At 44.1% G+C, this 14,793-nt stretch overlaps 1 protein-coding gene across 4 annotated transcripts in view; it reads left to right on the forward strand.

The window, feature by feature from the left end:
• The first annotated feature begins 6,603 nt into the window (after positions 1-6,603).
• Positions 6,604-14,793, forward strand: part of QRICH1 (glutamine rich 1) — a 30,451-nt gene continuing 22,261 nt past the window's right edge. The window contains exon 1 of one of the 4 annotated variants that reach the window (XM_048491668.1): positions 6,604-6,705. The gene's annotated coding sequence lies outside the window, so the exon portion shown is untranslated. Of the gene's footprint in view, positions 6,706-6,899; positions 7,033-7,093; positions 7,211-7,235; positions 7,465-14,793 lie in introns of those variants that run through there. The other 3 variants (XM_048491669.1, XM_048491670.1, XM_048491667.1) reach the window with 3 other exon arrangements.

Below are 14,793 nucleotides of genomic sequence, written 5' to 3' on the forward strand. Positions count from 1 at the left end.
ATTTGAACCTGTTTTTCCCCCAGATCCTAGCCTGACATTTTAACCACTTTTCCAGACTCTATTAGTTCTGACTTGTACTTTCTGATACAATTAATAAATCATCACTGATTCCTGGCTGGTAGAAACCTCCACAGCCTCTTCACGTATCCCCCATTATGTGTTCGGCTGGGCCTATTTTTCTTGGAAGCATTAGGCACAGAATGTGTTTTTTCATAATGGAATCAATTTACCCAACCCATCAAGTGAGACCTATGGCCCACAGCTATTAGGCCTGAACAGGCAGCTGCCAGCCATGGATTTGAAGAGCTTGCCATCGCTGATAGTGACCGTTTGTTCCTTCAGAAAAGATTTGCAGTTTGCCTCACTCAGCTACTGATAGTCTAACACCTGAACCTAGCATCCTTGGCTATTTTTAACAGACTACTGTTCCAGATAATAATTTTAAAAATGGTTAGGAACAAATGAGGGCAAGTAGGTGCTGCTTTTACCATTGAAAAAATAATAATGAAATAGAAGTACCCCGCCCTGTAGCTGGATTTTCCAGAACAGTGTTCCTTATTGTTGCCAAAAGAAAGGTTCTAAAAATGTAGGGCCAGTGATTGTAGCTCAAGTGACAGAGAGCTTTAGGAGGAAAAGCAAAGGATACCTTTTCTGCAAACTAGAAAATTCCTGGTTCTGATGGCGTGCCTGCCCACCCTTATGGCTTTTCTTTGTATTCATGAAGGCTAGAAATTTGATTTTGCTGAGGATAAATAATGGGGCTGCACAAGTCAAAAACTCCTATGGCTGAATCTGTAGACTACAAACAACTGCACATTAAGTTACAAATAACGATGAGTGCAGACTAAGGGGTGGGTGATACTATTTGTAAAACAATGTAAAAGGGTAAAAACAATGGGGGAATACAAGAGAAAAACTGAGATGAATTACACCCGCTTGCAGGTGATGGCTGAGTTGACAGGCATAGCTTGGGGGGTTTCTTTAAAAAGAAACATGCATTTGGGAGACTAAGAAAAGCTGTATTTTGCATGAGCTGTATAAATGTGGGTCTTTAGGGCATCCGTTCTTAACACAGCCCAATCCTCTGGGACAGCCAATCAAGTTCAGTTTAGCACTGATGTACCCCTATTGGGCTGATAAATCAAGAGAGTCAAGTGTCAGAAAACCCAGCAGGCTACAAGTTACCAATCTGCTGACACAGCCAAAACCTCTATGAGAGTTGCCCCCCATTCTACTAAATATAATGTCTACACCGGGTAAATGCAACATGAGATGGCACCAAGTGGGATATTGTTATTTTGATTGATATACTGGTTTTATATTATATAGAACCAGATACCAAAAATAAGCAATATGATTCAATTCCCCATTTTCCTATGAAGTATTCTGGGTGACTTTTTGTCTACTAATTCAGTCTAATTTACCATTTTGATACAAAACAGAGGGAGAGTGCGATAAAGCTCTGGATAAATAGAATCCACAGGAATTGTGTCATTCAAAACTAACCTGGGCATTTTCTACTAGTCCCTGCCTTTCTAAGTACAGGGGTACCTATTTTCCATTTTGGATTGATGTCAGGATGAGAATCATTCCCCTTTCTGTTCCAGGTTCATATTAGCCAGAGGCTCTTTCTTTTTGGCACCAATATGATTTGGATCTCCTTTTCATTAGCCTTCAATGGATCTTGGTGGGACACTGACTTGCAGTGTATTTATGATGCCGCTTATACTAAGTCAGACCAATGGCCTATCAAGATTAGTATTGTCAACTCTGGCTGTTAACACCTGTCCAGGATTTCAGGTCAAGGCCTTTTGCATCTCCTGCTGCAACTTTGCCTTTCGACTAAAGATGCAGGGATTGAATCCAGGACTTTGTGCATGCAAAGCAGAAGATCTGCCATCGAGCCATGTTCCCTCCCAAGATCCTCAGAACATGCTCCCTGGGGACTTTTAAGTGTGCTGGGATTTCACAGGAGATATGACAAACATTTCATGAAAGTCAAAGGGATTCAGAAACTGCTGTCCTAGATCTTTTGACTTCAGAAGGGGGCAGATATGAGTGCTGCCTGCTTCAGAAGTCTGGCACATCTTGTGTGATCAGAGGAATAAAATATGCATTACACAATTTCATAAAGTGGATTTTCACAGGAACTATTCTTCAGGCAACGTTTAGGTGGTTGGGGCCCTGGGAGGAAAGTTGCTTTGCAGAATCTCCGCTCTTGGCGCTCCAGGGAAGTGGAGGCGGGTAATCTTGGGCACCTGTTGCCTGAAGGTAAAGAGCCTGCTGAACCCCACTCGCAGGCTTCAGAACAGGAACTGACATTTCCGCCTGCGAGAATGCAAAGGCATTTGCAATTGGATCATCAGAGATTCCAGCTCTCTGCAACCGGTGTAAAACGTGTGGACGCCCCCGATTTGCATCATTATTGGTTCGAGTCTTCGACCGCAGAATTCTGAACCCCTAAAGCGCTTCCAGCTTCTATCCAGGCCAGGCTGCATCAGCTGTGCTGCCTGGTGGTTGCTGACTGATTCCCCCCACCCCCACCCCGGAACGGACAGCGAGGCCACTGGTTGAAGCAGCCCAAAACACGGAACCGGCCACTCCATCTTGCCTGCATGGACGGCTGCAGGCTGCTGCATCGCCAGCCTCAAGGACGCCAGTCGGTTTACGTGCCTTGGCTAACCTTTGCCCTCGGAAGCGGCGCGGTGCTGCTGCGGCGCCTGCATCTTCGCCCTGCAAGAGTCCGCCACCGCTTCCAGCCTACCGAGGCTGCAATGTGGGGGTCGCTGCACCTTTAAAGCCCTGCACATTTTCTGCTGTGTACAAACACCCAGGTCTAGTCGCAAAGTTAGTTACTCCTGGCCTTTTTTAAGGTAGCCTGAAAAGAGTTGCTTGGAGAAGCACAATGTGTGCTCTCTGTGCCCTCCAGTCCCCCGCGGATGCTGCTGATCAAGACCACCGGCCCGGGGTCGAGCGACCTCGGCGTGCAGCCCATGGCTCGATTTCGGGGAGAAAGCCGGCAGATCCTGGGGCGATGCGTTTGCTTGAGCAGCAGCGGCGGCGGCAAGTGTCCCCAACTGATGGCCCGTGCCACCTTAAGCAGCGGTTGTTGGTGCTGTGGAGTGGGAGGTTGTCAGCAAGCACATGGAGATATTAAAGCAGCCTGCGCTTGGCCTCCGCGGGCAGCAGAAGCTAAGTTGGTCCCTGGGGACGGGAGAGGTTGTGTTTGGGGACTGGTTGTGTTTGGGGACCGCTCCTAAATGAAGGAAGCGAGCAAAAGGCACCTGCCCAATGATGCACTGCTATGTTCCGTCCCTGGGTATATGCACCAGCCAAGGGGGCATTCCCCCAAGAGCAAAGGTTGAGGAATGGCCTTCTCCCGTGCAATAGGTCTTGATGTGGAGGCAAACAAGACAGAGCTGTATCTAAAAGAGAGTACCAGCCAAACAACAGGTATTGTGAGTGATTTTTCTTAAAAAATCATTGTTATTAGTAACTTGCGTAGTGGTGTTCACTGCGCAGCTTAATTGTGTGCTGTCTCCTCAGCCTAGCGAGGCAAGCTTCTGTGCCTTTCATTGTATAAAGGTAAGGAATTGAAGTTGAGAAAGGTGTACAGTGAGGGATTTTGAGACTCAGTAGCACTTCACACAGTGGGAGTCTGTAGGACGGACACCCTTCTCCATTTGACCATCACAAAGGCCATGAGTTGTGGTGTTTTTCACCAGGCACAAGGCAGCAACTTGTGACAAAGGAAAGGAATCCAACTAGCATGGATCTGGAAGGCATCTCAAGGCCTAGTTGCTTTAATATACTCTTTCCTATAGCGTCAGGAAGGAGGGATATTCAATCTGTACGAGACGCTGAAAGAGGTATTTCACTCAGTGGAATCCAGTTCCTTTTCTTAAAAGGGAAGGGGGAGGCCAACCCTGAGCTCCATTTTCATTTAACTATGTTGATGTAAGATCTGATTTGTATAATCAGTGTATTAAGGTAACTGGTGGTTGGTTGTTTTATGAAAGTGTGATATTATTCCCAAGGGGGTGGCTATTTTTTTTTAAAGTTGAGTGTTTGAATAACAGGTCTAGGGGGATAGTGTGAGTTTCTAATAGTAAATGTTTTCCTTCGGGCAGTTTTGTGAAATACATCGTTCTTTTGTGTTTCTGAGTAGCATAGTATTCAGCCTCAAGCAGAATTGGTGCTGCTTCATAAATGTCTCTCCTTAGCCTGCTGAACCCGCAACTAAGTTCAATGGGTCTTTAGATAAAAGAAATAGGATTTACAGTCAATAGTGGTGATTTACACCCCAGCAGTTTTCACTGCTCAAATGAGTCCTGTGAGACTGTTTGAGAGTTACCTTCGGTAAGTTTTGTTACCTGTGGCGCTTTGTCTCCCTGATGTCAGAAATAACAACTCTTGTGTGCAAGACAAAAGGGAGAGGAAATGCAGTTGTGATTAATGTGCTTTCAGTTTTCTCTTTTGTGCTGTGGGGTTTTGTTGAAAATGAATTTTTACGGACTAATGTGAAGGGGGAGTTGCCTCTCCTAGCCCTTCTGCAGCGAATAGTCGAGTAAAAATGGAAATCAGTCAAATTTTCTCTTATGTCCTTTAGTATAAATTACCTTTAACAAATCTGGATGTCGGCTATTTGCCTATAACTCAAATTAATAAATTACATTAACTCAATTAAGGAAACTTTGTACTATTAAGGAATATTCCTTTTATATGATGGAATTTTGCTTGAAGCCTGGGAAAAGGGCTTATGCTAGGTTCCTCTGCGATGGATGGTTAAATGAAGCTTTGTTTCATAACTGTGAACTTGCTTTGACATAGCATGCTTGCCTGATTCTTTATGTCCATAATTCACTCAAGGGCTGTAAAGAGTTACTAGTTCAGCAGTATTGATGGGGCAGCTGTTATCTCCCAATATTGTGAAGTATCTTGCAGTCTGGAAAGCTCTGCATGATGCCCTGACAAAGGAGAACCAATCTTCCTGTTCTAAGCTTTTTCATTTATGTGGCTGTCTCAATAGGAAATTCGGGGACATTCCTCATAAATAGGCATATTTCTGCATCTTCTGAATATGCCTTCTTCCTTGACTATGGTTGGAACTGTTTTCGTTTTCCATTTGTAGTGTTTTTCTTCTATGAACTTTTTCTCACTCTTGTGCTGTTCCTCTGAAATAGTTTATCTTACCATTATCATAACCCTTCATGTATAAAGCTTCATACTGGGAAATAGCTGTATGCAAGTCACTACCCCTCAATTAGATACTTCTTTGTTCAGATGATGGAGCTTCTAACATTGCATTTTCCTGTACTCTAGGCCTGAAACTCGTGTGAACAAAATACAGGAGATTGCTTTGTATAACAATTGCACTGTGGATCTTAATAGTGCACGTAGTCTGCTGCTCACAGAGACACATCTAGAATACTGTAAACACAATCCAATGTGTTGTGATATTCTAGATCTTTGCTAAAATGTGGTGCATAGCAGTGGTAGATCTGAGAAAAAGAGAATTTAAAAAGTTCACACAACAAAAAAGTATATCACACAACATGACATTGGGAAAGTATCACTGTCGGTTGTTGGTGGCTCCCCTAACACATAATATTCAGAAGTTGCATTATCTGTGACCTAGGATTAAGAATCTGTGAGCTGTTCATTACAGTACAGCTCTCCCAAATATTCTGATAGTGGAGGTCTCCAAGAAACAAAGACTAGACTGAACAGACCATAACAAAGGTCTGTTTTTTAGCCTGTAGAATTGGTCAGAGAAGAGGGAGGGAGGGATCCTGTTTCTACTTTGATACAGTGGATTTAGGATGAACTTCTGTAATTGTGGAATAATCCTGCGAAAGGGAGATGGTTATCACAAGATGATCATCTGCATTGGTAATAAAACACAATAACTAGTCAGCCTACTTTGGGTTCTGAGTTTTCTAATGACTTATCCTGTTTGTTTTCATGGCCTGTTAGTTAGAGAGGAGAAATACAAGAAAATCTTATAAAATTACTCCTATCTAACCTCACTGATTTCAGTGAATTTACCCTGAAATAACTCTGCACAGGAAAGCATCTATTAATATCCTGAGATTTTAAAAATCCCACGATACCTGGACAGGTATCTAAGACAACCAGAGCTCATTTTGGACCCCAAGAGTCCTGTAGAGAAGGTCTGCAACACAAAGCCTTATGTGATGTGGCCCTTTTAGGTGGTTACAAGAAGCTGTACAAAACCCACATCATGAAAGAGATCTCTATAATATTTGACATCAGTCACCACTCTGTTCCCATAGCATCATCTCCCTATGTGCAGAAGTCCCATATCTTGGAAAGGAGAAAATGAGCTTCATGCAAAGCTGCTGCCGCAAGTAGGTGACGGGCTTGCGGAGGGAGCGGCCGCCTTTCCCCCTGAGGAAGGAGAGCCCAATAGCAGAAGCATCTTCTTTCCACCTCACAGCTGGTCCCTCATCTCCCGGCCTCCCCGCCCCCCCCCCCCTTCTCCTGCGTCGGTCCGCTTTAAGGCGCGGGGCGTGGCCGGCGCGAGGCTCTCGCGCTGCTTGGAGGCGGTGCTGTCGCGAGCTTGGGCTTGGGCGCTGATTGGTCGCGACGGGTTGAATGTAAGATGGCGCCCAGGGAGCTGTGAGGGGAAAAAAAGACACGGGGCCTGAGGTGGCGACGGCGCGAGGCGGCAGAGGGGCCGGGGTGAGGTGGCGCCAGGCGAATCTCCGGTCGTTATAGAAGCCGGGGGAAGGGGCTGCGGCAGCTGCGAGGGAGGCGCGGTTTCGGGCTGCGGGGGGGGGGGAGGAAAAGCGGAGGGGGAGGGGTAACGGGGCGGGGGCGCGCTCCCGCTACCCGGCCTCTGCTCTCGTAGGGCGGTAGCGGGGGCGCGCGTGTGTGGGAGGGGTGATTACTGAGTCGGGCTTGGGAGTCTCGCGCCCCCTCCCGCCCCCCGCGTTTTGTCGCGTGCACGCTCGCGGCCTGCGCCGTCCCCTGTGCTCGGCACCGCCTCGCCCACCCCGAGGATTCTAGGTGGGGCGCGCTCCCTCTACTTTTGGCGCGCGGGGGGGAACCTCGGACTGGCGCGAGCCCGCGCGCGCCTCGTTCTAACAGAGTCACTAGGTCTGGCGCGCGCTGGAAAGCAGCTGCCGGCCAGGTTCCAGGATGAGGCCCGCAGGCCCTGATGCTGCAGAGTCCCCAGGGAGGCGGGGTGAGCTACGCCGGCTGCGGCCCCTCTCCTTACTCCTGAGCCATTTCGGCTAGCTTCGGGCGAGGAGGATGTTCATCTCCACCTTGGCCAGGAGGCTGCAATACTAAAGACTAGGCAGGCCTAGGCGGGGCCTTCCCTTTGCAGGCTTTCCTTGTTCTGGGAACCAATAGTGTTCGTTATTTGTCAAGTGCCTGTAATTAGCCAGGCGTCCTACACTGAACTAGCTGTACTGTGAGGTACCTGGAATAGGACAGGTAGGCTGTATTAATTGTTCCTCACAAGTAAATAACTTTTTTTGGTCATTCACCTGCATACAGTTTGGATTTTTGGAGGGAAAGTTATATTAGTGTACCTTTTTAACAGCTGCCTATGGGATGAAATCATTTTCCTCTTTTTAATTGTGCAATGTCATAGAGCTGTTTATAATTACAAACTGAAGACTTTTTCTGGGGTTCAGGTCTGTGAACTTATTTTGCTGAGTTATTTTTTGCAGTATTTTTGTTTATTTTCTTTGGGGGCCCTTTTAGCTATCAGACCCTTAGGTGAGGATAATTTGCTTGTAAGGGGATGTAGATCAGACCAGCTAGGCAGGCAGTGGAAATGTTGCCTACCTTGAGTGGTTCACTACAAAAATGGTATTAATAGAATACAGCAACACCCATGTTTTGTCAATTAGTTTTAAATTACTACCTTGTTTCAAGCTCCACAATCACTAGTGTTTGTGAACTCTTTACTAAAATGTATCTTTTACAAAGTTCTGTATGGAAGGCCTTATTGTAATGGGTACTTGTTCAGAAAAGTGAGAATAAAACATCAGTCTTTTAAAAGGGTTTAGCAGCATTATTTGCTTTCTCTGTGTATAAATGTGTAGGTGTATGAAAATAGTGGATGGAAAGGTTTCTTCTGTTTTCTCCAGAACATAAATGTGAGAAACCAGGATGTATAAGTAATGTATGTATTATTGTGAATGGTGAGTCTGGATTGTTCATTGGCTGCAAATTTAAATGTTTTCTGAAATAACCACCAGTCATGTATCCTGTATTTCCTAAGAAATTTCTTTAGCAAGGAAATATTGTTCAAAGGGGGGGGGGGGATGTGAAGGCATAGAAAGCATATGATGCTATGTATGTTTATTTGCTATTATAGTTGCTTGCCTTTGACATGTCCAGTGGTTGTGGACATTGGAAGCATAAAGTTGGAAAATACCCCAAGGGCCATCAAGTCCAACCCCATGCAATTGATAGCAGAAATATACATATGTGAGTACTGTTGCCTATAGCAACAGTGCACAACGGAACAGGCGAATAACTTGTGGACGTTATCCTTACTATGACGCTAGACTTTAGAATATCCCCTCCTCCATTGGTGGTGGTTTAAGATAAAGCAGTGAGAGAGTGCTCCTAGTGTGGAAGATAACAATACCTTTTCACAGATCATTTTAGCACTATAGAAGCTCCTGAAGAACTATTATTTTAAGACTCTGTGAACTTCAGAAATGTGCATACTCTCATACCAATAATGTTTTATTTTTCTCCCTTCTTCATGGGAACAAAAATCGACCAATTTATCTTAAATTCCACAAGTATAAGGTATTTGGTGAATAGAGGGTAAAACATGTTACACTTGTCTTAATTTTTCCCATTCTGGTGTAGCAGTGATAGCCACCAAAACATGTAGTGGGAGGGAAGGGGAAGTTCCTCTTTGTTTACAGATCATTTGGCATTGCAGAAAGAGTTGTGGAAGGTTGGGTGTATTTCAGCGCTCAGACAATAATTAATTTTAAAAGGGAACTTCAAATCATTTTGCAGGTACTATAATTTAATATTGCTATCAGCTGAGACAAGCAGAGTAGCAGGGAGAAATGGGGAACAATGTATAACCCCCCAATAGTCTAGTACTTCTCAGAGACTATACTCCCCACCTCTCCTTTAGTGATACTCAGCAGCCCTCAGTAGTCTAAGCACACACACGCACCAGAATTTCTGGTAGTCCATTTATGCTTTTTTTGTTTGCAAAGTCATATTTTTCTAAATATGGAGGAGTTTGCTGAAATTTCCTGTGGGTGGTCTGGTTTTGCTGTTGATTTGAGGGGCAGGGAGACAGCTACTTTGTTATGCTATTTGATCATAGTGCCAAAGGTATGTTTGTGTGTGTGTTAAGTGCTGTCAAGTCACTTCTGATTCATGGCGCCCCTATGAATCCATGTTCTCCAAGACTTCCTGTCGTTAATGGCCTTGCTCATTGTCTTGCAAACTGAGGGCCATGGCATCCTTTGTTGAGGCAATCCATTTCATGTTGGGTGATCTTTTTCCTGCTGCCTTCAGCTTTTCCTGGGATTACAGTCTTTTCCAGTGACTCAAAGGTATAGGGGCATGAAGTACCATATGATGTAGCCCCCCTGCAGTGAAAGTTTATAAACTGTTTCTTGTAGATACCACATCAGTTATATAATTTCTCAGTCATCGAGAAAAAGAGAAGATGTCAAGTAACAGATGGGGATGAGGGCAGGGAAGGGGGAAGCCAAGATGGAAAACATAGCTACCTCAACTGTGTGTCTGGTAAAGCAGCTCCATTTTACCAGCCCTGCAGGACTGTGCTTAGTCCCGCATGACCCAGATCTCACCAGGCAGAGCATTCCACCAGGCTGAGGCCAGGGCAGAAAATGTCCTGACCCTGGTTGAGGCTAGTCAAACATCTTTTGAGCCAGGGACTGCCAGAAGATTTCCATTCGGCAAGCTCTTTGGGGGGGACATGGTAGTAGAGATGGTCCCGTAGGTATGCTGGTCCCAGACCATTTAGAGCCTTAAAGGTAAGTGCCAAAACCTTGAACTTGATCCAGTCCCTCACCAGGAGTTAGTGCAGCTACAGAGCACTGGTATAGTATGTGCTTGCCACGGGGTCTCAGTAAGGACCCTCACTGCTACATTCTGTACCGTCTGGAGCAACCCTAAGGGTAGCCCTGCATAAGGATCTGTGTAGGATCTATCTGAATGCTCATACTTGCCTCCCACCCCAGGTTGTCATTGTTTTTGTCTCAATCCTGGTCTGGAAAAAGATGAGTCCCACCAGTAAAACATTCCATATTTTCTTACCTCTTTTGGGGAGAAGTGATGGGTGGACTAATTCTTCTGTAGGACTGGAAAAGTTTCAGTGGCATTTGAAGTATTGTAGTGAGCCTGCCTATATTTTTTATCAGTGATGATAAAATATGACCAAACTTCCTGCATTTTGTATCTTTTGTTCTTTTGAATATTACCATGTCAGCTCTGCTTACCTGCAGATTCACTACTTGTATGTTTTTTCCTCCTTAAACTTATAGTCCTCAACAGCACTAGATGAAAGTCCAAGAATCCCTACCCTAAATGGTATTCATTCCTACTTCCCAATTCAAAAATTATTGTAACCTCGCTAGTTTGGTGTGAAAATTTGGTCCTGCCATGAACCATAAGGAGAGGTGGAATATAAGTGTTTTAATAAATATTCCAAATTATTTACAGTGCTACAGTGAGGTAATCCACATTTCTCCAGTCATCTTGGATACTCACAGACATGAGAGAAATATCTGGAATGTTACCAATTTCTTAGTATAATAATAATTGAGCTTCCCATATTTACTAATGTGCTGTCTGATTGGAACAGTTAATTTTTTAGCAGTCTTTGTGGATTTTTGAGCTTTCCAGTTTCTGTCATGGCACCATTCCTTATGAAGTGATTAAGCAAATTGTAACTCACATATTCGTTTCAGTGTGCAAAGGCAGTGGCAGGGTAAAAATATTCTGTTTCCAGAAGGCGCTGATTTTGAAAGCAGTGTAGCTCCAGAATCTGAATAGTTCTGTTAACACTTGATTATAGATCCATAAGTGGGATTTAACAATGAACACATTTAGGGTTTACAGTAGAATTTCCTTCTAACATGAGGCTTACAACTAATTTGATCATCATTATCCCACTCTATGACAGTGAAACTGTGTTTTGTAGAGGCTGTTTTGGCTGATTTTTAGCCAGCACTGCCAAATGTGTCCCTTTAGCTTTTGGTGTGTCAAAGATGTTAGATTTAATCTTCCCCCTGCTCTTGGGAAATTGTGTTTACTGGGTCAGTAGCAAAGGGAATAGCATCATTAGTTCTGCTGTGCACAGCAAGTGAGCCAGAATATTTCTGCCAACTGGAAACTTCATTGGAAAAGTCATAATTCTTTTTTGTGTTGAACATTTCAGTTTGAAAACTCAGAAGCTAAGATAAGATAGATGTTTCACATTATTATTTTTCCTTAAATAGAACAGATTTTACTTGTTAACTTACTAGTCATTTTCCCAACGAGTAGGCCCACTTTACATATTTTGGCCATACACACCAATTTTACAGTAAGTAAGCTGTAAAGAAAATGCCTGGCATGACTCTCTTGTCCTTTTTCTCCATATACATTTGGCAACAATGTATATTGTATTCTTACAGCCATTGGACTTCATGTGCATGAAATGTAATTTTATAGTTCTGTTAGAGCGTTTTATGTTATTGAAGGGAGGGATTGTGTCTCCGTGGTTGACCCATCTGTTTTTATGCAGAAGGTTCCAGGTTCAGTTCTTGGCATCTCCTGTTGAAAAAAAATTAGGTAATTGAAAGCATGGTATAATGCAGTGGTTCTCAACCTTTCTAATGCTGCAACCCTTTAATACAGTTCCTCATGTTGTGGTGACCCCCTGCCAAAGAGGAGCGGTGTCTCGGTTCCTAAGACCATTGAAAATATGTGTTTTCCGCGACCCCCAAAGGGGTCACGACTCGCAGGTTGAGAACCGCTGGTGTAGTGGTTAGAACAGACTCTAATCAGGAGAACTGGGTTTAATTCCTCACTTCTTCACATGAACTGTGGAATCTTATCTGGTGAACTGGATTTGTTTCCCTGCCCCTACACATGAAGCCTGCTGGGTAACCTTGGGCTAGTCACAAAACTCTCTCAGTCCCACCTACTCACAAGCTGCCTGTTGTGGGGGAGAGGAGGGGAGGAGCTTGTAAGCTGCTTGGAACCTCTTTACAGAAGAGAGAGGCAAGGTATAAATCCAAACTCTTCTTTTTCTAGTGGGTGATGTGACAGACCTCTGCCTGCAAAGTGGTGTACTACTGCCAGCCTGAGTAAATAGTGCTGACTTTGATGGACCAGTGATCTGATTCACTATAAAACAGCTTCAAATGTTCATTTATGCTTTACATACAGCAGTACTTTTTAAATTATTTTAAAAAGGTTTATATGTTGATTTTTCCCTATCTTGGGCTCAAGGTGATAAACAATATCTTAATATACTTTATTGGCTATTTTTTTTCCAAAGAAACAAAACACCCTACCCGATGATACCAGATCTTAGCTCATACCCCACTAGCGAACAGCACCTGCAGAGTAGAATCTTCCTAATCGCTTTGGTAGGCCACTCCTCAAGGTGACTGGAATAAATGAGAAAGTATGGACTGTGATAAAAAACAAGCACACCTTCCAGGGAATAAGGATGGTAAAGAGAAATAGATCCATAGGAACTGCCTGATTCCATACTTCCCTTGGTAATCTCTCTCTCTCTTCTTTCTGCTTGGTTTGAACAGATCCCATAGTTGCATACCATGCTGGCAATTACTGCTATATATAAGGTAACTATAGGATTCATCCAACAATGCGGGTAACTAAAATAAACTAAAGCCAACTGGATAAAACAAAATCAGGAGCAGAACAGGCTGCTGCTATTCAGGGGTCTGCAACCTGCGGCTCTCCAGATGTTTACGGACTACAATTCCCATCAGCCCCCAATTGGCCATGCTGACAGGAGCTGATGGGGTTTGTAGTCAATGAATATCTGGAGAGCCGCAGGTTGCAGACACTTGTACTAGCCTGTCGCCATCTTTCTCCAAACACTTTTCAGAGGTCCAACTCTAAACCAAGGGTCCCCAACCTTATTTAGCCTGCAGATCTATTTGGAGTTCTGACACCGGGTGGTGGGCGCACCAACAAAATGGATGCCACAGGAGGCAGAGCAGTCAGAAAATGATTGCCGCAATTTAACATCAGTAATGCAGTGTAGATCTTTGTGTTGTGGTAGCAACTGCCGCCAAAAGCAATGTTTTTAAAAATCTGCACAGCTAATCAAATCTCTAATAGTGAATCAGAAGCCTTGCTGGGTGAAAGCCCTACCTGTCCCCACCCACTTCCTAAACACACTTGGTGGGCTCCAGAAAAGGTGTCCTCTCTGGGAACCCCCTGCTCTGAACCAACCAATTGGCTACATTTGCAGCAGGAGAACTTACTAAGTTGCTCTCCTGGAACATTGCAGGGTAGTTAAGCAGAATTAACAACATCTCTTTCATTGAATACATCACTGAGTTTGATGTGAGCTTAGTCCAGAGACTTGATCCCAGGAGAAATTGGCTTTTAATAGTTTTGTTGCATGCTCACTTAAAGTGACTCCTCATGCCAAAGGTAGACAGGGTCATTTTGTATTTACTGGTTTACAGATCTTGCCATTAATCTTGAATCATTATCTTCCTTTGCCAATGCACTGATTCTTAAATTCAAGGTAAGGTTGTTTTTGATTAATATTGTTTATCTTCTCCCCCACCTCCCCACCCCCCCCCACCCCCAATCTCTGCAGTCAGCAATTTCAGGTAAAGAGTAATGGTCCAAATTACATAAGTAATGTGGTGCTTTTGTACTTAGAAGCCTTTTTTTATAACAACAGGGGTGGAAGTTGCAGACATTACTGGTAGTACAGGAACCATCACAGGGTGGCCACAAACATGTTTCTCCAAGTGATTCACAGGTGGGGCCTGACATACCTACTTGATTAAAAAAACCCAAATCTATGTTATTTGTAGTCCGCCTTTCTCTTGGAGGCTCAGTGGATTAGGCATAGTGAGCCAGTACAGTAAAAAGGAATGTTTAGCAACCAATAAATTAGGGTTTTAGAAGACAGACGAACTGAAGCATAGCATATGTATTCATGTAACACGTTAAATGGTACAGGATATACATAAATAGGATGCTGCTTGCAATAAACCGTACACTGCAGTATAGAGCACAGTCCCTAAACATTTATTCAAGCAAGTTTGTCAAACCATGTTGTGCAGGGCAACAGAGGGCACAATACACTGGCCATTGATTTCCATAGTAACTGGAATTTCAAGCTTTACACAACATTCAGACATTGTGGCAAACTGCAGTTAAACCGCAGTCGGGTATGAACGGTTTCTTGCTGTGTTCGTGCACACTTCTCATGTCTCCCTTTGGGTATGAAGCTCAACACACAGCTTCCTGATCTAATCAAGCTCAAGTTCACTGTCATGACTGGAATCAGATGGCACAATCAATTGGTTGTTGATCAGGCAGGAAAAGATTCATGCACAAAGGGCAGGAGCGAGGAGCAGGCCCAGGGCAAGAGGTTGTGTTCATGCCCAGTTGGGGTTCTGTTGCCGCTTGCTGAAATGTCTGAATTCAGCCTTCGTTTTAACTGCTGTAGTAGCAAGGTATGGGCACTAAGCGTGTATTCAGATATTGCAAACTGCAGTTTGTTTGCAAACCTTCCTCCTCAGAATGTCTTTCCTTCTTCTG

Source organism: Sphaerodactylus townsendi, linkage group LG03 (genome assembly GCF_021028975.2).
Source record: "Sphaerodactylus townsendi isolate TG3544 linkage group LG03, MPM_Stown_v2.3, whole genome shotgun sequence".
Lineage (NCBI taxonomy): Eukaryota > Metazoa > Chordata > Lepidosauria > Squamata > Sphaerodactylidae > Sphaerodactylus > Sphaerodactylus townsendi.